Genomic DNA, 25,402 nt, shown 5'->3' on the forward strand with positions numbered 1-25,402 from the left:
GGGATTAGTTGGTGGGGGGCTTGATGCAGGCTTGGGGGCTGTAATCCTGCCTAAAAACACATCTGTTGGTGAATCCAGTTCCATCCCAGGGCAAAGCCCATCAGATGGAATCCACTCCTGAGTTTCCTCTTCTGGGCTCAGTCTCAGATTATCCTCTCTCCCTGCCCCACTGTGGTTCCCCTAACCCCTCAGCCTATTTCTGGACACCTGTGCTGCTGTTTACTGCAAAATGAAGGAGCAGGATGTGGCCCAGGTAGCCCATAGGGGGAGACCCTCTGAAGAACAGGGTGAAGACCTGCCATTCTCTCTCTCAGGATCTGCCATTCTCTCACCCTAGTAAGCTCCATCTTCTCCCTTAACTTTGTACCTATGGGGTCCAGGGCCCACGTGCTCCAAAGAAAGGGTTCCCAATTTCTGACCCCTGTGAGAGTAAGCAGAAAGAGTGTGGAGAGAGTCCTGTCTCCACTCCATTTTGCCATGGTTCTCTGAGGAGCCAGAAAAAGTTTTCCAGAACTCCAAGCTTACTCTGAATTTTGTTCCCTGAAAAAAAAAAAAAAAAGGAAAAGAAGAAAGAAAGGAAGAAGAAACGAGAGCAAACAGCTCTCGTCAGCAGACTGAGAGCCGCGTGGGCCTGGAGCTATTTGTATCCTGGTCTGCGGGGGCCTTGGGGATGCTGATGACAGGCCAGGTTCCTGGTGGTTCGCCCCCACCTGTGGGCGCTGGGCTTATCCCTTACATGTCTCAGCAGTGAAGAAGGCCCTGGCAGCATCCTGGTGATAGCCACACCATCCTGAGGAGTCCTGGCCACCATGCTAGGGCAGCCCTCATCCGCTGCAAGAGGCCAGAAGGAGTTAGGCCTCCTACCTTGGTACCCTCTTCACTGGAGAGAGAGTGTGATTCTTCTTAGACCTGATGATTGTTTGATTTTTTTTTTTTTTTAAGGGAACTTTGTGCAGTGAGAAGTCTATGTCTCTGTGGCTACCCTGGACTAGCGTGCTACCCAATGTGGTGCCATATACTGTGTGCTATGGAAGGTGTGATTTGCATGAGTGCTGCGTAAGTGACGATCTGATTGTCAGGTGATAGTAAGGGCTGTGTTACTGCTCATGAAAGATGTTGGTTTGTTTTTTAAATAAAATCAAACAACCCTGCACACGCAGAGGCTTGGATTCTGATAGAAACTTTCTGCTACTGATTCATTTTGTTTCCTTGGGTACTCAGAGGCCTACCTGCTCAGACTCACTGTCCTGCCTCACCCAGAATGGCAGATTCCACTCAGAGGCCTGTTATCCAAGAACCAAAATCAGGGACCATTCTGGGCCTCCAGCCAGCAAAGCCCCCAGCTTCCTTCTCCCATCTGGACTGCTTCTCTGGCCCCCACAGTGCCTCAGCCATCCCCAGCACATTCCAGCTGCTTCCACCCACTCAGCCCCTTGGGTGTCCTGTCCGCTCTCCGGGGACTGGGTACAGAGGAGGATGTAAACTTCTCCACTGCCCCTTGTCTTGTGTCACTAAAATAAGCCACCCACACCCTGGGTGCTAACTCACTGGTGGGGGAGAGAGAGGAGCGGATCTCTAAGTCCTCACAGTGGGTGCTTTTGGGCCTGTACTGAAGTATAGATGGGCCCTGCTTGGTCAGAGTCTGAACCCTGCCATCCCTCAGGGGGTGGAGGTTTTTGTACTCCCCTCTCCCTTGACTCCTGTCCATTCTGTCCCACCATCACTGCAGCCTCTCACACAGCTAGATTTTACCTGCCAATGGACACAGGCCATTTCCCATTGGTGTGTACAGTGAGAAGATATTCCTGAAGGAGCATTTTGTAGAAATGACAAAATGCTACGATTTTTTTAAAAGATATCTCAATTTGGGAAAAAAAAAATTGGATCACTTACCTAGGATTGAGGAAATTTGAATTCTAGTCTATGTCTGCTATTCACCTTGGGCAAATATTTGCTCCTCCCTCAATCTCAGTTCCCAAATCTATCCAATGGGAAGTTTGAATAGTCTCTTAGTGGTTTTTTGCTCTACCAGTTTTTTTTTTTTTTTTATTGGTTGTTCAAAACATTACAAAGCTCATGATATATCATCTTTCATACATTTGACTCAATTGGGTCTACCAGGTTTTATAAGTCAGTCTTCCTAGGGCTGCTTCTGGCTGGTACTGAAGTGCAGAGGACCAGGTGGGCTTCTTCATTTCTCCTTCCCTGGTTGGCACTACTAACCCTGAAGCTGTTTCCCAGCTGAGAATCATTATATGCCAGGAGCTCTTGCACTCCTGTGTGTGTCAGATCACATCAAGGGCTTGTTGAAACAGATTGCTGCTCCTACCCATCCTTCTCAGTTTCCATTCTGTGGGTTTCGGGAAGGGGGGTGTCCCAGAATTAACATTTCTGTCAAATTCTCAGGTGATGCTGATGCTGTGGGTCCATCCACTTTGCTTTGAACGACTGTTTAAGGCACCGTGAGCTCACACACAGTGAGGACATCAATAGGTGCCTGTCCCAGTGGAGTCCAAGGCTTAGGTGGGGAAATGGAGTGGTTAGAGTCCCTTGTGGAAGAAGCTAGGCCCTGCCAAGGGGACCTGTGGCCTGGGGGAGGGTGTCTCCACAGGGAGAGGTAGGATGGTCAAGAAGGTGCTTGAGCGGCTGTGGATTCAACAAGCTGCAGGAGAGGGACAGCATGCAGTCACCACTCTTTCCCAGCATGTGGCTCTCTCCTCCCTCTGGCCCTGGCCACGGTACTCCCCACCCTAGCAGCCTAAGTCGGGTTTTTAGGAAGAAGGGAGAATCCAAATATCAGCCTGGGAAGGATGCGTGTGGTCAGAATATACCCCTTCCACCTCCTTCTTGGCTTGGAAGTCTCCAGAAACCTCTAATTCAGCAGAAAATCCAAACTGCATTCTCTACTGTGGCCAACCTTTAGGACAAGGGGATGGATGTGAAGGGCCTGGTGGCTTGCTGGGTAGGGTGTTCTTAGCCAAGATCCCAACCCAAACAACTATGAGGCCCACTCTGCCACTGACCCAATCACTTCTTTCCTTCTTCCTCCTAACAGACCCTAACTCTGTTCAGGAGGGCAATGTGCCCACCTAAAAACATTCATTTATGGGACCAGACAGTTGAGTTCTGGCTGAAGGAAACTATGTGCTTTGGGGGACACGTGCGTGGTGTGGGTTTCAAGAAGTCTGTTCAGGAGGAACAAACTGGGCGAGCATAGCCCTTCACCCCTGAGCCCTTCTTTTCTTCCTTCCTGGAGAGCAGACGTGATAGCTGATAAATGCAGCAATTACCTTGCTATATGAGGCAACAAGCAAAGGAAAAGGACAACTTGGCGGGGAGAGCTGAGCACTAGTGTCAAGTGGCAGTACACAGGCCTCCAGTGATCTAACCCCGATTCCCTAGCTGCCATTTGCAGTTTCCTCTTGTTTCCTCTGAAAACATCCTGACCCAATACAAGTGGTAATGGTGGAGAGTGTGAGATAGGCCCAGAGGGCTCCTGAATTCTTGGCCTGGCCTTGTGACTTGTGTGGGACTCTGGGGAAGTCACTGCCACTTCAGGGACATGTTTCCCCATGTGTGGGAATGAACCTAAAGGCCTCCAGGGTCTCCATATGCCCTGTGTGGCCATATTCAAGAGCCAGAGTTGGTCCCAGCTGGGAGTTCCAGGACAGGGGATGGGGGGATTTTAGGGATGGGTCAGGAAGTCACCTTGGGAATGTGTGACATCCTGGGATTGGATGTCACATATTATCAGTGTCTAGATGAAAGGAGTACAGAATTTGAGCTTTCTATACTAATTTAGTTCAGTTATTATAAGACTTTTAAAATCCCAAAGAGGAATTGTTTCTAAGTATCTCCTTGACCTTGACCCTGGGGTTCTTACTTGTCCCCAGTAGAAGCCGTGGGAAAGCTCTGCGGACATGTCCCCCACCCCATACCTTGTGAGTCAGGTGGGACTGGCTGTTGAAGCTGCAGCAAAAGCCTGAGTCCCTTAGGATTTGGTCATGGGTCAACCTCTGTGATACATGAACCAATTTAGGCCTGGTTCTGGGGAAAGTACACGGCTTGAGTTTGGAGAAGGAGGAGGAAATCTAGGTACTGTGAGCAAAGAATTAAAGAATGGGAAATGGAGGAAGAGGCCCCAAAGCCCACCTTCCTCTACTCTGGCCCAGTCTCAGCCTGTCCTGGATAGATCCCCAAAGCACCTGCTGGTTCTGTGAGCTCTCTGAGGAGTAGCAAGTGTGAGGTCCCACAGTTTCATTGAGAAGAAGAAACCAAAAAGCACTTTGTGAAGGCCATCTTTGGACAGACATTGTCCCAAAGTGACAGTGACTGGTGAGGGTGACAGAGGTTTTCATGATCATGCTGGTATGCACCAGCTCAGGAGTATACATTCAACCTCTGCAGAGACAACTTGGGAATCTCAGTAAAACAGGGTCGATTGGCCTGTCAGACCCCAGGATTTTGTTTGCTCCTTCCCTTCCTGTCTCTCTGGAAGGCCTCCTCCAAAGCCCCAAGCCCACCCTTGGATGGAATCACTGTACCCTAGCAAAGCAACCTCTGACTTGTGACATGCCTCAAGGGTAGAGGAAACCTTGCCTTTGAATATAGTAGAATAGGTTCACCACATCTCTTTCCTTAGCAAAAAGTTGTATGTGTATGTGTTGGGACAAGAGAGGATTGTAATTATAAAGGTGAAAGGTACTCTCCCTTTGTTTTTTGAAAATAAGCCTTTCAGTGAAACTACTCTGTGTGACACTATAGTGGTGGACACGTCATTTGTCCAAACTCACAGAATTTCTAATATCAAGAGTGAACCCTAATATAAACTATGGGCTTTGGGTGACAACAATGTGTCAGTATAGAGTCATCAATTGTAACAAAGGCACTACTCTGGTAGGGGTGTTGGTAATGGGGGAGGCTGTGCATGTGTGAAAACAGAAGCCAGGTGGGAAAGCTGCTTCATTTTGCTGTGAATCTGTAACTGCTCTTTAAATAGACAAGTCTGTCTTTAAAAAATTTTAAACAAGGTCAAGGCATGGTGGCATTCACCTGTAATCTCAATGACCTGGGAGACTAAGGTAGGAGGAATACAAGTTCAAATCCAGCCTCAGTATCTTAGCAAGGCTCTATCTAAAATAAAAAATAAAAAAGGCTGGGGATGTAGCTCAGTGGTAAGTGCCTCTGGGTTCAATCCCCAGTACAAAATAAATAAATTAATTAAACAAGCCTTGCCTGGCTAAGGTATAGACTAAAGTCCAACGAAGAGAATGACAACCTCTAGGACCATCGGTGTTCCCCTCCCCTTCCCCACTTCCAAAGTGAGTGGATTGTCGCACTTATGATTATCTGACTGTGCATTCCTCTCCAGCAACTGTGACCTTGCCTTCCTTGACCTCAATAAAATAACTAGTGAGTGGATCAACCCAGCACCAAGCCCAGGTCCCACACCGGCTGGGATTCTTTCAGGCCCACGTACCTCTGGCTCATTTCTTCAGTCTTCTGCCTGGCCCAGTGACACCCTATAAGGAAAGTCAAGTCCCTTGCAGAGTGGCAGGCCATTAGCAAGACCCACTAGACTCCAGCAGGAAGCGGAGCAGATGAATCCATGGGGACAACTAGTCACATCTTTGGATTTGAACTTGGAAATTTTACAGCATGGGGTGAGGTCTCCTCCCGGCCCCTTATCCAGACTGCCCCAGGGAAAAAGCTGCCCCCTGGACATGTGTGGCACCACTGGGAAGGAAGGCCACCAACCCCTGGGGAGAAGCCTCAAGTGTCCTGGGAATCAAGGTTCTGCAATTAAATGGGGCAACACAGTGACCTCTTTTGCTACAGGAATTTTTTTTTTTTTTTAAGAAAAATGAACCAAAATTGGACCTACAACAGAGGTTGGAAAAATGGCCAAGATAGAGGTGTGAGTATGTTCACCCCGAAGTTTTGAGAACAATAAAATACTGGAAACATTCTATATGCCCCCACCATCAGGCTGGACAAATGAAAGACGGTTTATACTTTCATTTGCAATGGATAGTTTGAAACCATTAAATGGAGGGTAGAGTTATATTTACTGAGGTAGAAAGATTCCTTTGACAGATTGTTGAATAAAAAGAGCAGGTTATGAAACAGTATATGGTCCCATTACCATAAAATCTCTCTCTCTCTCTCTCTCCCTTTCCCTCTCTCTCTCTCTCTCACACACACACACACACTCACAGAGCCGTCTGGAAATCTGTTCACAAAACTGTTAACAGTAGCTCTCTCCAGTTGGTGGAATTTAAGGGCAGTTTCTACTTTCTTTAAACTTTATTTTTAGTTTCTTTAAACTATATATTTTGAATTTTTAAAAAATCTTCATAGTTAATTGCCAGGCGCAGTGGCACATGCCTATAATCCCAGCAACTCAGGAGGCTGAGAGACAGGAAGATCACAAGTTCAAGGTCAAACACAGCAACTCAGTGAGACTCTGTCTCAAAAGAAATACAAAGGTTTGGGGGTGTCGCTCATTGGTAGAGGGTACCTGGGTTCAATCCCCAGTACTGCAAAAATACATTCATACCCATAAAATAGTTAATCGTTTTCATTTTGGAATAGGTAAACAAACAAGCAAACAAAAATAAAATCTTCCACTGTCCCAATCATGGTCCCCATTATCTCTTCTCAACTTTGGCTGAGCAATTCCGTGTTCCCTCAATGAGGAGGCCCAGCAGGTTGTGGGAGAAGCCCAAGCTTGGAACTACTGGATCCCAGCTGTGGATGTGTCTCTGTTGCCAGCCGTGTGACCTTCAAGAAGCTGGTCTCCAACATCTGCGATGTCTGTGGTCCTGAGCTCATGACTTCTGCCAGGCTCTGGGAAGACAGGGAACAAAGAAAGAGAAGTCTAGGAGGCTGAGGCCATCCTCACATCAGTGGACTGAAATCCACGCTCAGTTAAATCAGCTACAGGTGCCCAGGCATCTGTTGAGAGGAGCCAGGGGAACTGGGCACAGGATCAAACAGACTGCTCAGGCAAGATGCAGACACAGAATGTCTCCTCCAGGCCCCTCCACCCCCACCCTTCACACTCAGCTTATTCACATTCTTGGATGCATGGTGCTTCCACCCCCACCCCCACCCCCTTCTCCCTGGTTCATAGTCTCCTGCAGGATGCTGGAGCCAGGAGGAACCTCAGTGAATTGGCTTTTCCAATCAATGCATCCCACTCCCTCATCTTGTAGGAAACCAAGGCCACAGGGGACAGGACTCTCTGTAGATGGGGACTTCACCAACATGGCTCTAAAACTGAACCCAGACTCTGGTTCCCCACTCTAACATAAGGACACAGGGTACAGGGACCAGCACACTCTAGTGCCTTCCCTTCTACCAGGTTCCCAGCCCAATTCACCACCTGGAAAACTTTTAACAGTTGTGCCACAGCTGTGTGCCTGAGGTCCTCATTGCCAGTTGGCCAAAAAGTGACCCAATGCCAAAATCCCACTTTACTTTCTGTTCCCAGGATCTTTCCTGGTACCAACTGTCATAGGTTCGTTTGCACAGAAAACGCACTGAGACAGATCTTGGGATAGGAGCAAAACTCGATGCAGCAGAGTTATCCTGCCTCAAGGCACCAGGACCCGGCCTTTATATCCCTACATCAAGCCTCCATTTGCAATGGTCTAGGGGTAGCCTGTGATTAGGCAAGGTGGCTCTCTTCAGTTGAGTGCAAGTCTCGGAGAGAAACACAGCTGGGCCCCATCACTACCAACACACCCAGCATCTGGGAGAATGAGGGCCTCAGTCCTGGAGGGGCAGCCCCCTGCAGGGGCTCTGGATGGTGCACCACAGCAACTCCTATGTAATCTCTCTGCCAGAGATTCCATGGCCAGCCAACAGTGAGGTCGCAAAAATCCAGCTGATGGAATGGCAGCTGTTATGCATACAAACAACAATAAGTGTTGGCGAGGATGTGGGGAAAAAAGTACACACATACACTGCTGGTGGGACTGCAAATTGGTGCAGCCAATATAGAAATCAGTATGGAGATTTCTTGGAAAATTGGGAATGGACCACCATTTGACCCAGTTATCCCTCTATACCCAAAGGACTTAAAAACAGCATACTACATGGACACAGCCCCATCAATGTTTCTTTATAGCAGAACAATTCACAATAGCTAAACTGTGGAACCAATCTAGATAACCTTCAATAGATGAATGGATAAAAAAAAAATGTGGCATATATACACAATGGAATATTATTCAGCAATAAAAGAGAATAAAATCATGACATCTGCAGGTAAATGGATGGAATTAGAGAAGATAATGCTAAGTGAAATTAGCCAATCCCCAAAAACCAAGTGCTGGATGTTTTCTTTGATATAAGGAGGCTGATTCATAGTGGGATAGGGATAGGGAGCATGGGAGGAATAGAAGAACTCTAGATAGGGCAGAGGAGTTGGAGGGGGAAGGGAGGGGACCTGGGGTAATTAATGATGGTGGAATGTGATGATCATTAACTATCCAAAGTACATGTGTGAAGACATGAATTGGTGTGAATATACTATGTATATAACCAGAGATATGAACAGTTGTGTTCTATATGTGTAATAAGAATTGTAATGCATTCTGCTGTCATATATAAATTTTTAAAATTTACATAAAAATCCAGCTGACTAAAGCCCATGCATTAACAGGGCTAATTCCTTGACTTGCAGAGCCATCACCTCAGTCTCTGCCTTTATTTTATACATGGCTACTTCATGGGTGTGTGTACATGTGTCAACATTTCTCCTTTTTCTAAGGACACCAGTCATGTTGGATTTGGGCCCACCCTAAAGGACCTCGGCTCAACTAATTACATCTGCAATAACCCTATTTCTAAGGTCATGTTCTTAGGTAGTGGGTGTTAGACCTTCAAAATATGATTCTTAGGGGGACACCAGTCAACCCATAACAGTTTACTATTTTAAAATGGATCAGGGCTGGGTACAGAATGCCCCGAGTCTCTGTGGCATCCCCTTGGTTCCTACCCCTGCCAATACTAAACTATCAAATAGATGGTGTTTGCCTGAGAAACTGGAGCCCTATCCCAGCCCCAGGTGAGCTCTGACCCTCCACTTGCCTTCCCTCTGCAAACAGGGAACAGGGCAGGGACAGACAGTTCTGATCTGCAGATGGACCAGCTTGAGTTCTCCCTGGTGCCAGCTGTGGCACAGCTGGTAGGGGGGAGAGTCAGCTTTCCCAACGCCAGGCTGTGTGCATGGGGCTCAGTGCCCCGGGGCGTGCTCAGGCCCCACTCCCACTCCCTCACGGCCTTCCTTTCTGACCCCAAGTGCTCCAGCATGTGGCCCTAGGAGTGTTGCCTCCCAGAACCCAGTTCAGTCATCGTAGACTGGAAAGGAAGCAAAGGCACGTGGCACCTCCCAAGGAGATTGCTTTTTATACTCCAGCTATCAACATCTCGGGAACGTGATCAGTATTACCTGTCCTCCAGGATTCGGAATCGAGGCTCCAAGATGGAGGGACTTACAGGGATTTGGAAGCTGGCACAGTCAATCCCAGAGCATGGTGATGGAAAATCTGCACCAGGCCATGCTGGGAAGTCAACATTCACCACAGGTCTAGCTGGGCCACCTGCCTGCCATCTCCAGGACAGCCTGACCAAAGTCCAGGTACAATTGCCTTTATCTCCTCTGCTGCTGATCTCCATTTTCATCTCAGGGCCACTAGTCAGGAGGCCCCCTGAGCAGGAGGCCTGAGCAGCACTTGTGGGGGTGAGGTTGGTCACTGATAGCAGAAGTGCTGGCCATGCAGATGTTAGAGACAGGCTGGGCACTAAGCTTATCTTTGAGAGAACAGAATTCCCCAGCACTGCTCTTCAGCCTGCACCGCTGCCTGGCTGAGCCTTGGTAGGGAGGGAGGTCCCTTTCCCCTCTTGCCAGGGTTCCAGGATCCAGAGTGGTGCTGACTGCCTTCAGCCCTCCTGGCTGAGGGGTCTCTGGCCCTACAGCACAGCATGGGTCTGGCTGAGAAGGAGTGACCTGCAGGACTGAAAAGGGCCACCTGCTCCAGCTAAGGACCTGCTAATGGCTTGTTTAGTTATTTCTTTCATCAAAGACACCAGCCCTGTGCGAGTGTGTGGGCAGGAACCCATGTGTGTGCAATGGTCCTGAGTACATGTGTGAGCATGTACACCCTCATGTCCAGACGTCTTTTCCTGCAGGACAGAGGAGCTGGATCCTGTGCAGAAGATGACAGGAAACATCCTCACCCACAGAGGCTTCAGGACTCAAAAGTTTGGAAGCCCTCACTCTTTTGTGCCACCTCCATTTCCATCAGAGGATGAAGAACATTTCCACCACCACCATCCCCAGTGCTGGGGAGGGTACCCAAGGCCTCCCACATGCTAGGCAAGTGCTGCATCACTGAGTCACAGCCCCGGCCTGAGGAACTTTTTAAAAATCAGCCTCCCTCTTTCCACGCCAAACTCCATTTCTTCTGAGATCTCATCAAGGTGTTGGTTAGAGGGTGCAATGAATGACATATGTCTGCTTTGCAGTCTCCCCTTAAGCAGCCTTAGTTTTTTTTTTTTAAATTGTGGTATAAAATTTACTATTTTTTTAATTTAAAAAATTTAGTTGTCAATGGATCTTCATTTTTTAAATTTATTTATTTATTTTTATGTGGTGCTGAGAATTGAACCTAGTGTCTCACACATGCTAGGCAAGTGCTCTACCACTGAGCTACAATCCACCCTAAAATTGACTATTTCAACCTTTTTAAGGGTACAGTTCTGTGGCATTAAGTACATTGATATTGTTGTACAATCATAACTGCTATCCATCTCCAGAACTTTCTCATCCCCATTTGAAACTCTGACCCACTGCTTTCCCCTCCCCTTAGCCCTGGACAACACCATTCCACTTTCTGCCTCTATAATAATGACAACTCTAGGTACCTCACATGATGATCATATAGTATTCGTCTTTTCATGACCGACCTATTTCACTTAACATGATGTCCCCAAGGTTTACTCATGTTGTAGCATGCATCAGAATCTCCTTCCTTTTTAAGGCTGAATAATATTCCTTTGCAGGGATAGACCATGCCTTCTCTATCCTTTCATCTTGTACACTTGAGTTGCTTCTACCTCTTTTTTTAAAATACTTTTTTAGTTGGACCTTTATTTTATTTATCTATTTATATGCAGTGCTAAGAATCAAATCCAGTGTCTCACACATGCTAGGCAAGCACTCTACCACTAAGCCATATCCCCAGCCCTGCTTCCACCTCTTAAATGCTGCTGTGTACACAAGTGTACAGATAGATATCTGTTCAAATCCCTCCTTTGAAGTCTTTGTGTATATACCCAGAAATAGAATTGCTGGATTCTATGGTAAGTCTATATTTAATTTTTTGAGGAATCACCACACCATTTTACACAACAGTTACAGCATTTTACATTCCCACCAACTACACAAGGGTTTTGATTTCTCCACATTCTAATCAATATTTGTTTTCTGTTTCTATTTTTGCAGTGCTGGCGATGGGACCCAGGGCCTTGAACATGCTGGGCGAATGCTCTGTCTCTGAGCTGCACCCCCAGCCTCTGTGATTTCCCTTTTTGTAGTAGCCTTCCTAATAGACAGGAGGGCATTTCTCATTGTGATTTTGATATATCTATCCCTAATGATTAATGATGTTGGACATCTTTTCATATGGCACCAACTATATGTAGATCTTCTTTGTGCAGTGTCTACATTTTTAAGTCTCCTCATCTCAATGCCCTGAAGGTTGTCATTTGGGACTATTTTCTCTTTGAGATTTTGTGTGTCCCATCAGGCCTGGACTTGCTCCCAGTGGAGACGTGTTTGTGTGAGTGGGAAGTGGGAAGGAAAAGGAGCCAAAAAGAGAGATCGTGCCCAGCCTTGGAACCACCTGGGGAAGTTTGATATCAGGGATTTCAAGTCTACATTCTGAGAAATCCAGGAACCCAAGCTGAACTGGGTCTGAATCTTCGTGACTCCAGCTCAGTGGCTTGGGGCTCCCTAAGACAGAAGTTCTGGTTTTGAGGGGGCTTTTCCTGGGCTGGGAGGACACAGACCTTGTTCCTGAGTGAGAATGTGCAGCACCTGCATCCAGAGCTGCCTGGGGCCCAGGTGCTTGCAGTTTCCACGGAGATTTTGCTGTGTGCTGGCCACATGACACCGACCATCACAGGGACAACCTTTCTGCTGATAAGAAAGATTATAATCATGATTGAAACCGCAAGGCGGGTGTACAGGCCAAGCGTATTATCTGTTGCAGTTCAGAGTTTATCAGAGCAGCACCCTACAAGGCCCTTCCTTCACCCCTGGGCCCACTTCCTGTCCTCTCCACCTCCCCAGGCATCCATTCTATTGTTTAGTGTCACCCTTGCATACCTGTGAAACTTGTGTGTTTTCATGTGAATGTGTCTTCAACTGATATACATGATCCTATGCAAATAAATTGCATTCTCTTTCTCATTTTATTTTTTATCTAATACTATGTTTCTTAAAATTATTTTTAGTTGTAGATGGACATAACAATTTTGTTTTTTACTTATTATGTGGTGCTGAGGATCGAACCCAGTGCCTCACACGAGCTAGGCAACGGCTCTACCACTAAGCCATAACCCCAGCCCTGACCACTTACGTTTTAAAAATCAATTCATAATTGCATGTATTTCTAATTCATAGACGATTTCATCCTGATTTTCACATCTGAGAGTTGTACAATCAGGTGCTGCCATCTCTTGATACACTTGATACACCCTCAAAAATCACTAACTAAATTTATCAGATCATCTATACCTTTTCTTTTTCTTTCTTTCTTGTTTTCTATTTTAACTAAAATTATCGAGTTGTTTCTTCCTGTAGCTCTATCAAGAGTGTGTGTGTGTGTGTATAGTGTGTGTGTGTGTGTGTGTATACACAATAGTCTTAAAATATGTAAAACAACAATTTCATCCATAAAAGGAATGAAATCTATCATTTGCAACATTGAGGATGGAATTGGGGAAAATTATGTTAAGTGACATACATAAGCCAGGCACAGAAAGAAGCTTGCTGTATATATCTTTCATATATATATATTTGTATTTCATATATGTTCATATATATTATATATTTGTTTTTCTTTTGTCTTTCCTTTTATTATTATTTTTGCAGTGATTGGGATTGAACCCAGATTTTCAAGGATCACCATGCTAGCTAGACAAGTGCTCTACCACTGAGCCACACTTTAAGATTTTACATATATTTTAAGATTATGAGGTTTTATTTTATGAATTAACAATGAAAAAAACTTCTCAATTACAAAGGACATGTTCACTATAGGAAAAAATGAAATACATAAAAGAACAAAGTAAATGTTAAAAATGATAATGTGTTCCTGTATGCTAAGTGGTTGGTTTCAAATGCTAATTTTCTGTAATATATATATATATATTTTTAAAGACAGAAAGAGAGAGAGAGAGAGAGAGAGAATTTTTTAATATTTATTTTTTAGTTTTCGGTGAACACAACATCTTTATTTTTATTTTCTTTTTTTATTAGTTATTCAAAACATTACAAAGCTCTTGACATATCATATTTCATACATTTGATTCAAGTGGGTTATGAATTCCCATTTTTACCCCGTACAACATCTTTATTTGTATGTGGTGCTGAGGATCGAACCCAGAGCCATGTGCATGCCAGGCGAGCGCGCTACCGCTTGAGCCACATCCCCAGCCCTGTAATATTTTTTTATTTTTAATTGGTAGATAGTGATTGTACATATTTATGTGTACAATGTGACATTTCAATGCATGTATACCATGTGTACTCATCAGATCATGGTAACTAGCATATCTGATGAGACATTTATCTAATTAGCATATCTGATTAGACATTTATCTTCATTTCTTTTTTTGGGTATGGGAATTTATCCCAAGTGCTTTATCACTGAGCTACACCCTAAGTTATTTTGAGACAGAATCTCACTAAAATAGATGAGGTTGGCTCAAACTTGTGATCTTCCTGCCTCAGTTTCCTGAGATGCGGGATTAGAGGTATGTGCCACACCATTCTTGACCATTTACCATTTCTTTGTATGGGTAACACCCACAATCTTCTCTATTATTTTGAAATATTCAGTTAATTGTTGGCAGCCATAGCTATTCCACGGTGCTCCAGAACATTAAGAAGTTATTCCTCCTGGACAGCTGCACCTCTTACCTGTCAACCCTCCTCTCTTCAGCCCTCCACCCACACACTTCTGAGGCTGAGGACTGCTGTTCTATTCTCTTCTTCTTTGTGATATATTTTTTAGCTGGCACAGATGTGAAAACATACAGCATGCTTTTTTTCTGTGCCTGGCTTATGTCACTTAAACATAATTTCCCCCAATTCCATCCTCACTGTTGCAAGTGATAGATTTCATTCCTTTTATGGCTGAAGTTGTTGTTTTACATATTTTAAGACTACTGTTAGGTACCTACATGTTTGTGACCATTTTACCATATCTTATGTCCTTCTTTGTCAATACGTTGGGTTTTACCTTAAATTATATTTTATTAGGGTTTTTTAGTTTTCCTTTAAGATGGAGTCTTCCATGTTGCCCAGACCGGCCTCAAATTCCTGGGCTCCAGCAATCCTCCTGCCTCAGCCTCCAGAGTAGCTGGGGATACAAGAATATGCCACTGTGCCCAGCTATTATTAGCTATTAAAATTGCTACTCTGACTTTCTTTGGTTTATATTTGCCTGATATATCTTTTTATTCTATCTTTTCAATCTTTTCCTGTCATTTTAGGTGTGCTCCCTATAGTCTAAGTATTAAGACTAAGAGTTTCTGTCTAGATATTTACTGACTTTTTGTATATTATAGTGAATGACATTTTATTTATAATTATTTTTAATGCTGTCACACTAAAACTTATTTTTATCATATATTATACTTACCATATGTTTTGTTAATTTTTTTTCTTTCTTGGATTTGATTAAAAGGCTTAACTTTCTTCTGCGGTTTGAAAGATTTTTTTAAAAATCATGGAAAATGGCCAGGCACCGAGGCACATGCCTGTAATCCCAGCAGAGACAAGAGGATCTCGAGTTCAAAGCCAGCCTTAGCAACTTAGTGAGGCTCTAAGCAACTTAGCAAGACCCTGTCACTAAATAAATATAAAAAAGCAGCTGGGGATGAGGCTCAATGGTAAAGTGCCCCTGGATAATTGAATCAATAAATGGAAATAAAGAGACAAATCTACCTCACAGAATAATTTGGAGTAAAAAAATGAAGAAGAAACCAACAAAATAATTATAGTAATAATTCCCTTAGGTGAGATCCACAGATAAGTGCTAAAATGAGTGAGCAAAGCTCTAAGGAGAGTCAGGATGTTTGGATAGAGTCAAAGTATGTTTTCTAAAATATTATATTAATTACAGTACTGGTTTTAACATACGTTCACAAATTCTTTGATACTTCTCCCTCCAGAATGGGGATCTTAATTACTTGCCTCTTGAGTATAGGTTGCATTAATAATAACAAATAGAATCTGAAAGGGGGAAAATAATAACTTTAGTGGAAAATCCTGACAGACATTGCCTTAGCCAAATGAAGAAGATTAATTAATCAATAATAAATTGTGTTGACATCATGTACTTCCTGATACAATGTCCTGGGGAGGGCACTTTACCTCTGTGGTGTTTGTCCTCCAAATCTATAGCCTGAGAGTAACCATGAGAAGACCTTAGAGAAATGCAAACTGAGAGATATTCTGTGAAACATTTGGTCAAGTATTCTTCAAAAACCAAGGTCATGAAAAATAAGGAAAAACTGAGATACCACCACCAATTGCAGAAATCTAAGGAGTCATGATGACTGAGTACATCATGGTATCCTGGAGAAAACTTGGTACGAGTGGACATTAGCGGGAAAACTGGTAAAATCTGAATCAGAACACTGGTTGATAGTGTTATGCCAATGTTAATTTCTTAGTTTTGATAAACAGCCCACAGTTAATAGGCTTTATCATGACAGAAGCTGTGCTACCTGTATCACCTTTACAATTTTTCTGCAAACCTACAACTATTTCAAAATAAAAACTTAAGGGAGCTGGGTGCAGTGGCACATGCTTATAATCCCAGTGGCTGGGGAGGCTGAGACAGGAGGATTGGGAGTTCAAAGCTAGCCTCAGCAACGGCAAGGTGCTTAATAACTCAGTGAGACCCTGTCTCTAAATAAAATATAAAACAGGGCTGGGGATGTGGCTCAGTGGTTGAGTGCCCCTGAGTTCAATCCCTGGTACCAAAAACAAACAAACAAACAAATAACAAAAAACTTAAGGGGCAGGGATGTCACTCAGTAGTAGAGTGTGTGCTTAGCATGCACTAGGCTTTGGGTTCTGTCCCCAGCACCACACCTATATATATACCAAGATAAAGCTGGCCAGGTGTGATGGCATAGAGCTGTAATTCCAGCTACTCAGGAGGCTGAGGCAGGAGGATCACAAGTTAAAATCAGCCTAGACAACTTGGTGAGACCCTATCTCAAAACAAAAAATAAAAAGGACTGAGGGTGTGGCTCATTGATCCCTTGGGTTCAATCCTCCGTACACCCTCCTCCCACTAAAAAACCTTTAAAATACATATATTAATGATTCATGTAAGTAGAAGAGATTATCAGGCAATGAGAGATTATCAGGACTGCAGAGACAAAGAAAAGCTTTTGAAATGAAAAAAAAAATCTTTCAATAAAATACCAATTAGGCACAGATGAAGAGAGAATTGAGGAATTAGTAGTTAACAGACTATCAATGGCAAAACACTGAGAACTGAATAGAGGGAAAACACAAAGGAAGCAATAATTAAGGTGTGTGTGTGTGTGTGTGTGTGTGTGTGTATAATTAGATCCTCAAAATGCAGAATAGAGAGAATAGAAAATAAAATATTTAAAGAGATAACGGCGATGAAAAAATTTAAACTAGTGAAAAACATGATATTAGAGGTTTCGTAACAATCATGTATATCAAGCAGGATATATAAAAAGAAATTCATGATAAATCCACAAGATGCAGGCAACATCTCAGTAAAACTGAGAAACAAAAGACAAAGATAAGATCTTAAAGCCAGCCAGAGAGAAAGGACAGGTCATTTACTCGAGACAGATAATTAGACACAGGCTGCTTAGCAGCAGGAACAGGAGATGAAAGTATGATCTTGTCAGTGCTGATGGGAAATAGCTGTCTGCCTGGAATTATGAACCTGTGAGACAGTCTTTCAGGATTGAGGGGAATGAAACGGGAGTTTACCACCAAGAAACCTGCACTAAAGGAAGGAAACAGTGAGCTCAGAAGAGCATTGCAAGACACAAGATAAAGGAGGGAATGCTGAGTAAGAAATGGAAATAATGTATATAAAGAAAATAAGCATTGTCTTTTAAAATAATAACAGTATTTGCATAGACAGTAGCAAATTGCTTTACCAGTTTACCATGCAACATAAGAAAGCATCCATCACAAAAAGAAAAAAAGAAAGAAACTATTCTTTTTTTTGTGTGTGTGTGTGTGTGTGTTTTTATTTTATTTTTATTTTTATTTTTTTTAATTTTTTTTTATTGGTTGTTAAAAAAAACATTATAAAGCTCTTGAATACAACAGTTACTAATATGGCATTATGTAAAAACGTGGGTGTGTAACTGATGTGATTCTGCAATCTGTATTTGGGGTAAAATTGGGAGTTCATAACCAACTTGAATCTAATGTATGAAATATGATATGTCAAGAGAAACTATTCTTAACCCCAGCTTAAGGGCTGGGTATGTAGCTCAGTGGTAGAGTGCTATGCCCAGTGTGTGTGAGCGCCTGGGTTTAATTCCCAGTTACCACTATTAAAAAAAAAAGTACCCATCTCCCTGGTAACTAATTATCAGACTATAATTTTTATAGACCAGTGGTGAAATGGTATCACAGTGAGCTTTTGTATGAATCTGTGGATGCAGTCTTTCTTTCCTAATGTTTTTATCTTTGTCTTTGATATGGTATCTTTTGCCATAGTCAATTTGTTTACCTAGTTAATTTCCTCCTTTTATTTTAAGGAATCTGGGTACTGTGCTAGAATTAGCCATGCCTTTCTAGCTCCAAAACTAATTTTTTAAATTCTTTCATTGCTTCATTTGTATTTTGTGGTTTCACTTTTTAACATTTGCATATTTGGTCCACATGGGAATTATTTTGCTGTAAAGTATGAGGTATTGATGACCATCCTGTTTTATTCAGACAGCTTATGTAACAGTTTTATAATTGATTTATTGGGTTTTCTCCACTGATTTGAAATTTCAACTTTATCATATACTAAGTTCCTTTGTACTTGAATCTATTTCTGTATTTTCTATTATATTCTATCGAGTTGTCTATTCCTATGCTAGTACCACTCTGGTTTACTTATTATAGCTCTATTAGATCTTTGGTAAACCTGTTCCCCTCTCATTTGTCCTGAATATTCTTATTTGTTTAGTTGCCAAAACATCCTGTTATTTCTATTGAACTCTTGTTAAATTCATACATTAACTTAGAGTAAATGGACTTTTTTGTGGTACTGAGGACTGAACCCCTGCTAGGCAAGTGATCTACCACTAAACTTCACCCCCATAAGTTTGTACTTTTTGTTTTGAGATAGGATCTCTCCAAATTGCCCGGGCTGGGCTTGAACTTGGAATCCTCCTGCCTCAGCCTCCCTAGTAGCTAGGATTATAGGTGTGCACCACCGTGCCCCACTTGGGTACATGAACTTTCTCAAAATGTGATATGACTGAGGGTGGGGGGGACAATCTGTAGAGATATAAAAATATATATCTGCAGAGATAGCCATATCATTTTTCTCTTTTGATATATTAATACGATAAGTTATATCAGTTTCCCAATATATACTTATATTTCTGGCAGGTAACTTTAAAAAAAAATCTCTGTGTGAATATCATGCTAAGCAAAATAAGCCAATCCCACAAAACCAAAGGCCGAATGTTTTCTCTAATATGTGGATGCTAATTCACCATAAGGCGGGGAGGTGGGGGGAGTGGACCGGGGCACTAGGGAAGAATACTGTTACTTTAGATTAGGTAGAGGGAAGTGATGGGAGGGGAGGGGAGGGGATGTGGGGATAGGAAAGATAGTATGAAACAGACATTATTACTGTATGTATCTATGTGACTCCATGACCAATATAATTCTACAACATGTACACTTAGAAAAATGAGAAATTATATCCCATCTATGTATGATATATCAAAGTGCATAAATGTATTCTACTTTCATGTATAATTAATTAAAACAAATAAAATTTTTTAAAAAAAAATCTGTGAATTATGTTTTTCTAAACAATGACCACTGTATCTGAGCCCTTCTCTCTGAAAAGAACATTAAATAAGTGCACAAATATGTAAGTGTTGCTCATGAAGTGCTCCCATCCCCTAATACATCCAAGTTACACACAGAAATTCTAGGCCCTTTGCTGGAGAGGATCAGGCAAAGCACCCAAAGGAACCCCCCCACACACACACACAATTAATGTGGGGTTTGCTGAGCTTCAGATCAAACAGGGGCTCTTTACCTGAGGATCTGCTTGGACCGGGAGCTGTAGGGCCTGAGGCCTCACCCAGCCTTCCAGCAGTCACTCCTACTCCCAGGGTCACCAGTCAATTCTGTTAATGATCTGAGATCTTTTTGATGTTTCTCAACTTCTTTCACAATGCTGGGGGCCTCAAATCAGCTCTGCCTAGGGGGACAAGAAGCAAGGAACAAAAGGTCACGCTCACCTGACCATGGTGTATCCTCAGAGTTTCCTGGGCTCAGCAAAGAAATTTCTATCACTGTCCAATAGGAGGCCTACACTTCTGCAATCAGATCCTTGGGATCACCAGCCTCTGTCCTTCAATTCTTTTTTTCTTTCCTTTTCTTCTTTTTCCTTTTTTTTTTTTTTTTTTTTTGGTACCAGGGATTAAATGGGGGAGGGCACTTAATGACTGAGCCAAATCCCAGAACTTTTTTTGTATTTTATTTAGAGATAGGGTCTCACTGAGTTGCTAAGGGCCTCACTAAATTGCTGAGGCTGGCTTTGAACTAGAGATCCTCCTGCCTCAGCCTCCCCAGCCACTGGGATTATAGGCACTCGCCAATGAACCCGGCTCTGTTCTTTAGTTCTGAGATGGTCTTTCTAGCTCTTTCCTCTCTGCACAGATGGGCCCTTGACTCCAAACCTCTGGCAGCAAGTCCCACTAACTACTGGGAGGATTCCAAGGCTTTGGCCATCCTCACCATGGACACAGGCCTGGCCTCTGAGCTGCACAGAGTTCTAATGGCTGGTCAGGAGCCCCAGCCAAAGAACCCATTGCATAGATCAGTGTTTAGTTGTGATAAAGCTGAAAGGAAACATCTCAAGGCAGGAGACACTCTCAACATTAGATAGAATCATATGATCATATGAAATTGCCAATAACTTGCTGGTTTTGATCTACAAAAAATAAAAAGAAGGTAGAGCAGCCACAGAATCAATCTGTGGTGCCACCCAGTGGTCAGAGCAGGAAAGCAGCTGATTTCATTCATGATGACTGTGGTGACAATAGAGTAACTGATTCCTACAGCTCCCACTACTTGCACAGATAATTAAATGTTATTATTGTATTTATGGTAATAGTTCTGTACAGGTATACAATACAGCTATCCTGAGGTAACAGGCAGGCACTATTATTATCTCTATTTTAAATGAGAAAAATGAGGCTCCAGGGATGTAAGGGAGCCTCTGCTGTGACAGCCAGCACAGCCAGCATGAGAGGTGGCTGAAAAGCACCCAGACAGAACATCCCTCCTTCCCTCTAACTCCAAAAGTCACCAAGTCCTGTGGCTTCTACCTACTGAATTTCCCAGAATTTGTTTTAAATATGTAAACAAGGTACAACAGTCAAAGTTTTAAAAAGATAACCAGAGGAAATTTCCTGCTATGGTTTGAATATGGTTTATCCCCTTTGAAAACTCATGTTCAAGTTTAATCCCCATGATAAGGCATTAGGGGGTGTAAGTTTAATCTGACTGTGGTGCTTAGAGGTGGGGTCTTAGGAAGTGGTTAGGGTTAGATATAGTGAGCAGTGTGGAACCTCTATGATTAAATATTGGTGGCTTTATAAGAAGTGGGCAGAAGCAGAAGCAGTGGTGTGCATCCATCTATAGTCGCTGCTATTTGGGAGGCTGAGGCACGATGATCATTTGAGGTCAGGAGTTAGAGGGAAACATAATAGGACCCAATCTCAGGAAAAGGAGTACAAAGAAAAACCAAGAACAGGGCTGGGGCTGTAGCTGAGTGGTAGAGCACTCGCATCACATGTGTGAGGCACTGGGTTTGATCCTCAGCACCACATAAAAATAAATGAATAAATAAAGATATTATGTCCATCTACAACTGAAAAATATTTTTTAAAAAAGAAGAAAAATCAAGAACAAGAAGAGGGACAGAGACTAGAGAATATGGGCACAAGTACTCCCTGATTTTCACCACGAGATCCTCTGTGCCTCCTGGAGATTCTGCCAGCAGAAAATATCATCAGATGCAGCCCATCAACCTCAAACCAGACTGTGAACCAAAGGAAACTTCTTTTCTTCATAATTTACCTAGCCTGTGGTATTGTGCTATTAGCAACAAACTGGACAAACACATTTCTCTACCTGTCATTTCTCTCAATTACACTATCAAGACAGCTTCTTTGGAGAAGGGCGTGGTAGCACATACCTATAATTCAATGACTTGGGAGGCTGTGGCAGAATTGCAATTTCAAGGCCAGCCTCAGCAATTTAGTAAGGTCCTAAGCAATTTAGTGAGATCCTGTCTCAAAAAAAACCAAACAAACAAACAAAAAAAAAACAAGGGCTGTGGATGTGGCTCCATAGTTAAGTGCCATTGGGTTCAATCCCCCCATGCAAAAAAAAAAAAAAAAAAAAAGAAAAGAAAAGAAAAAGAAAAAGAAAGAAAGGAAAGGAAAGACGGCATCCTTAGCTAGACATGGAGACACATACCTATAATCCCAGCTACTTGGGAGGTTGAGGCAGGAGGATCTCAAATTCGAGGCCAGCCTGGGTGAGTTAGCAGAATTCTGTCTCAAAATAAAAAAATAAAAAGAGTTGGGGATGTAGTTCAGTGGTAGAGTGCCTCTGGGTTCAAGTCCCAGTACCTCCCCAAAAGAAATAGAGCCTCCTCACTGATCAGGCTGCCTCCATTCTGACCTCCTCTAATCCTCCTTTGCAACCAGCATAAACTATCTAAACTGCAAATCTAACTATAATTCTGACAAAAACATTTCAGCAGCCCCCATCACTCCCAGGATAAAGTGCACACTCCTGAGTGGGGTAGGGCCTCACTCCATCCAAGTTGCTTGCTTCTAGCCCACATTTCCCCCAACCCCTCCACACCCAGACCATTCAACCCACAAACAAAACTGCCATTGGATCTCGGCCTGGATTAACTGGTGCCCCTTCCTAGGTGTCTAGAGGCCTTCCTGCTTACCTCTAGACTAAACACAGTGGGGTTTTGATAATGGTATGAAAATAAATCAAAGGGGAAAGGTAGTTTTTTCAAATACCTTTGGTTCAAGAAAATGAATATCCATATGGGGGAAAATGAGTCTTGATCCTTACCTCAAACCATACATAAAAGTTAATTCAAATGTATCAGAGACTTGAACAAAAAGCAAAAAGTGCTTCAATTCTAGAAGAAAATATTAAGGTAAAAAGATTTCTTAAGACAAAAAGTATGAGCCAGCAAGGAAAAGTTTTAATAAATTGAATGCTGTCACAACTAGAAATTTGGTTCTTTGCAAGATTCCATTAAGATGCGAAGTCAAACCACAGGCTGCCATGGACTTTCAGGCACTGCTGGTGATGATATAAAATAGTGGACTTGCTTTGAAAAACAATTTCACAGCTTCCTATAAAATTAAAAACAGACTCACCACACAACCAGCGAGCCCATCCACTTCTAGGTACTTACCCAAGAGAAATGAAAACATAAGTCCACACAAAAGCTTTTATGGAATGTGTAAGTCCATTTTATTCACAATATCCTGCAACTAGAAAGAATCCAAGGGTCCTTTTTGGAGTTTTGAGAGGATGCCTTCTCTGAACCTTTGAGGGGTTCAGAGCCCAGCGTCCGCAGTGTTCGAATGGATAAACAACTTGTGGTGTCCCCATACAATGGCAAACTACTCACCAATGACAAGAAGGGATCTACTGACATCCACTCCAGTGACTATGAGAAACTTAATGTTGCCCCAGCGTGGCTTGGCCACCTCTGACAGTGCACAACTGTTTTTTTCCCCCCCAGTTCCTCAATACAGTCAATCCAGATATCTTGTCCTCTCTGCTGTAACCACTTCCTGGTAACCCCCTACTGACAAGACAGAGAGATACAAGCTACAGGGTTCATCCCACGAACCCCACACCCTCCATGGACTGCATAGATCTGCTATAGTGACTGCTCCTAAGTCCCAGCATAGAACCTAAGCCTGCTGGCTCTGAACAAACTAAGTAGAAGCCCTCTTGGAACACCTGCTGGGGACTAACACCTTGGATCTCAATAAAGGCTCCTGCCCACAGATCCATCCCTCTCTGCTTCCCAGCTGCTGGCTGAGACAAGGCCCCCATGAGCTACCTAACTCCCTCATCAGCGCCCCTCTCCTCTCATGGTTTATAAGTAATATACAACTTTTGTTATTCCATGGGCTGTATTGCATTGCCTGCTCTGTCTGGCCTTACTGCAGTAACACCCCAGAACCTTTTTCTCTGGCCAGGACTCTCATAGAGCCATCTACCTTGGAATAAACTGGACACAGGTCAGACATGGGTCACCTGTCAGACTCTTAAGCATTAGGCCATCTCCGAGTGTACAGAAGTATCTGGTGGAAAACACACTATGGACACTCAAGACCAAATTCCCTGGAGCCTTGTCAAGACAAGGCTGCTTATAACCAGTGTCCAGACGGGGATTTCAAGAACAAGTCAGAGGAAAATACAACACACACACAACCACATGGGTGAATCTCAAAAGCATTGTGCTAAAGTAAAAAGAAAGAGGGGCCGATATCACAAACAAAAGAGCACATACTGTTTGGTCCTATTTATATGGAATTGTCAGAGGGGCAGACCCAGGAATAAAAATCAGAGTGGATGACTGGAGCCCAGGTAAAGAGGGATGAAGGACTGACTGCAAAGGAGCAGGGGACTGTTTTGGGTCTGGTAATGCGCTTCTCGAACCGGGGCACCGGCCAATCTGGTGTTTACATCAGCCAAAAGTTATGAGACTGTATACAATACTAACAATTTATGGTATTTATTTTATATAAATTATAGCTCAATAAAGTAGTTCCTTGGTCTTGTTTGCATTTTTTTTTTTTTATGTGAGCGTCGCTGTGAAGCATGAAGGAAAGCACAAGTGGAAGGATTTTGCTTGTAAGCGTCCAAAAACATGATTTGGAAGGAAAGGCGGTTGGCGGACTCTCCTCCCTGGGGCACCCGGGAAGTTAGTGGAACGTTCTCTCGCCAGGGGGCAGCGTCGTACCGCGCCGGCCACACGTCCCTCCCGTCCGGGGCGGGGACCCAGAGGAACGCGGGAGGCGACCCGCCGCGGCCTGGCACGCCGAGCTCCGCCCAGGAGCCGCGATTCGGGGTGCTGGCAGTGGCAGAGGAGCGAGGAGCGGCGGCTGCGACGCCGCAGTGCGCTGCTGGAGGACGGCGTCTTGCAGGCCGGGCCCTCCGCGCAGCGCTCCCGGGGCAGGGGCTCAGGTTCCATCACCACGCAGCCCCCAGACTCACAGGGGACTCCCGGAGAAGAGTGACACCACACACCCCTTGTTGCTGAGCTACCCAGAGTCGGTCACCTATCCCCAACCTGCGCAAGTCGGAAATGGGCAGAAAGAACCCAGGATTTTCCAGAATGAAATCCGCGGCAGCGAGCCGCCCCCCGGAGTACGCAGCGCCCGGGGTGAACCGAACGTGCTCTGCGACGCCACTTCCCCCATGACGTGCCTGGGCGCCCATCTCCTCGCTTACCCTCCACGCAGTAAAGCAGGTCATCTTGTCACAGGAAACCCCCGCCAAGGGGAGCAGTGATTGCGGTTCCCCCCGCCCCCCATCCTGGGGCTCGAACCCACGGCCTCACTAATGCTAGGGAAGGGCTTTACCACCGAGCTACACCCCCAGCTCAGGGATGGTCTATCCTACTACGATCGAGAAGTGTCACCGTGTAACTGTCCTCGTGCTAAAGGGCTGCTCACCAGGCGTTGCTCGCCCAGGAGGGGCTGCTAGCAGAAAGAGCCTGAAGGCCGGCGGATCCGATCGGTCACCGGCGGCGTGCAGCCTGCGGCCTGAAGGACTCAGGGCTTCCCC

At 44.0% G+C, this 25,402-nt stretch overlaps 1 long non-coding RNA gene across 2 annotated transcripts; it reads right to left on the reverse strand.

The window, feature by feature from the left end:
• Positions 1–6,287: 6,287 nt before the first annotated feature.
• On the reverse strand, positions 6,288–25,374 carry LOC139706711 (uncharacterized). Of its 2 annotated transcripts, XR_011708337.1 has the most exons (5): positions 25,291–25,374; positions 22,040–22,116; positions 19,587–19,751; positions 12,082–12,208; positions 6,288–6,849 (listed from the first exon to the last, which is right to left on the reverse strand). It is a non-coding gene; the product is annotated as an uncharacterized lncRNA (long non-coding RNA). The 2 variants fall into 2 exon arrangements; XR_011708338.1 differs by lacking the exon at positions 12,082–12,208.
• Positions 25,375–25,402: the final 28 nt, after the last annotated feature.

This window comes from Marmota flaviventris, chromosome 8 (assembly GCF_047511675.1).
Source record: "Marmota flaviventris isolate mMarFla1 chromosome 8, mMarFla1.hap1, whole genome shotgun sequence".
NCBI classification, from domain to species: Eukaryota; Metazoa; Chordata; class Mammalia; order Rodentia; family Sciuridae; genus Marmota; species Marmota flaviventris.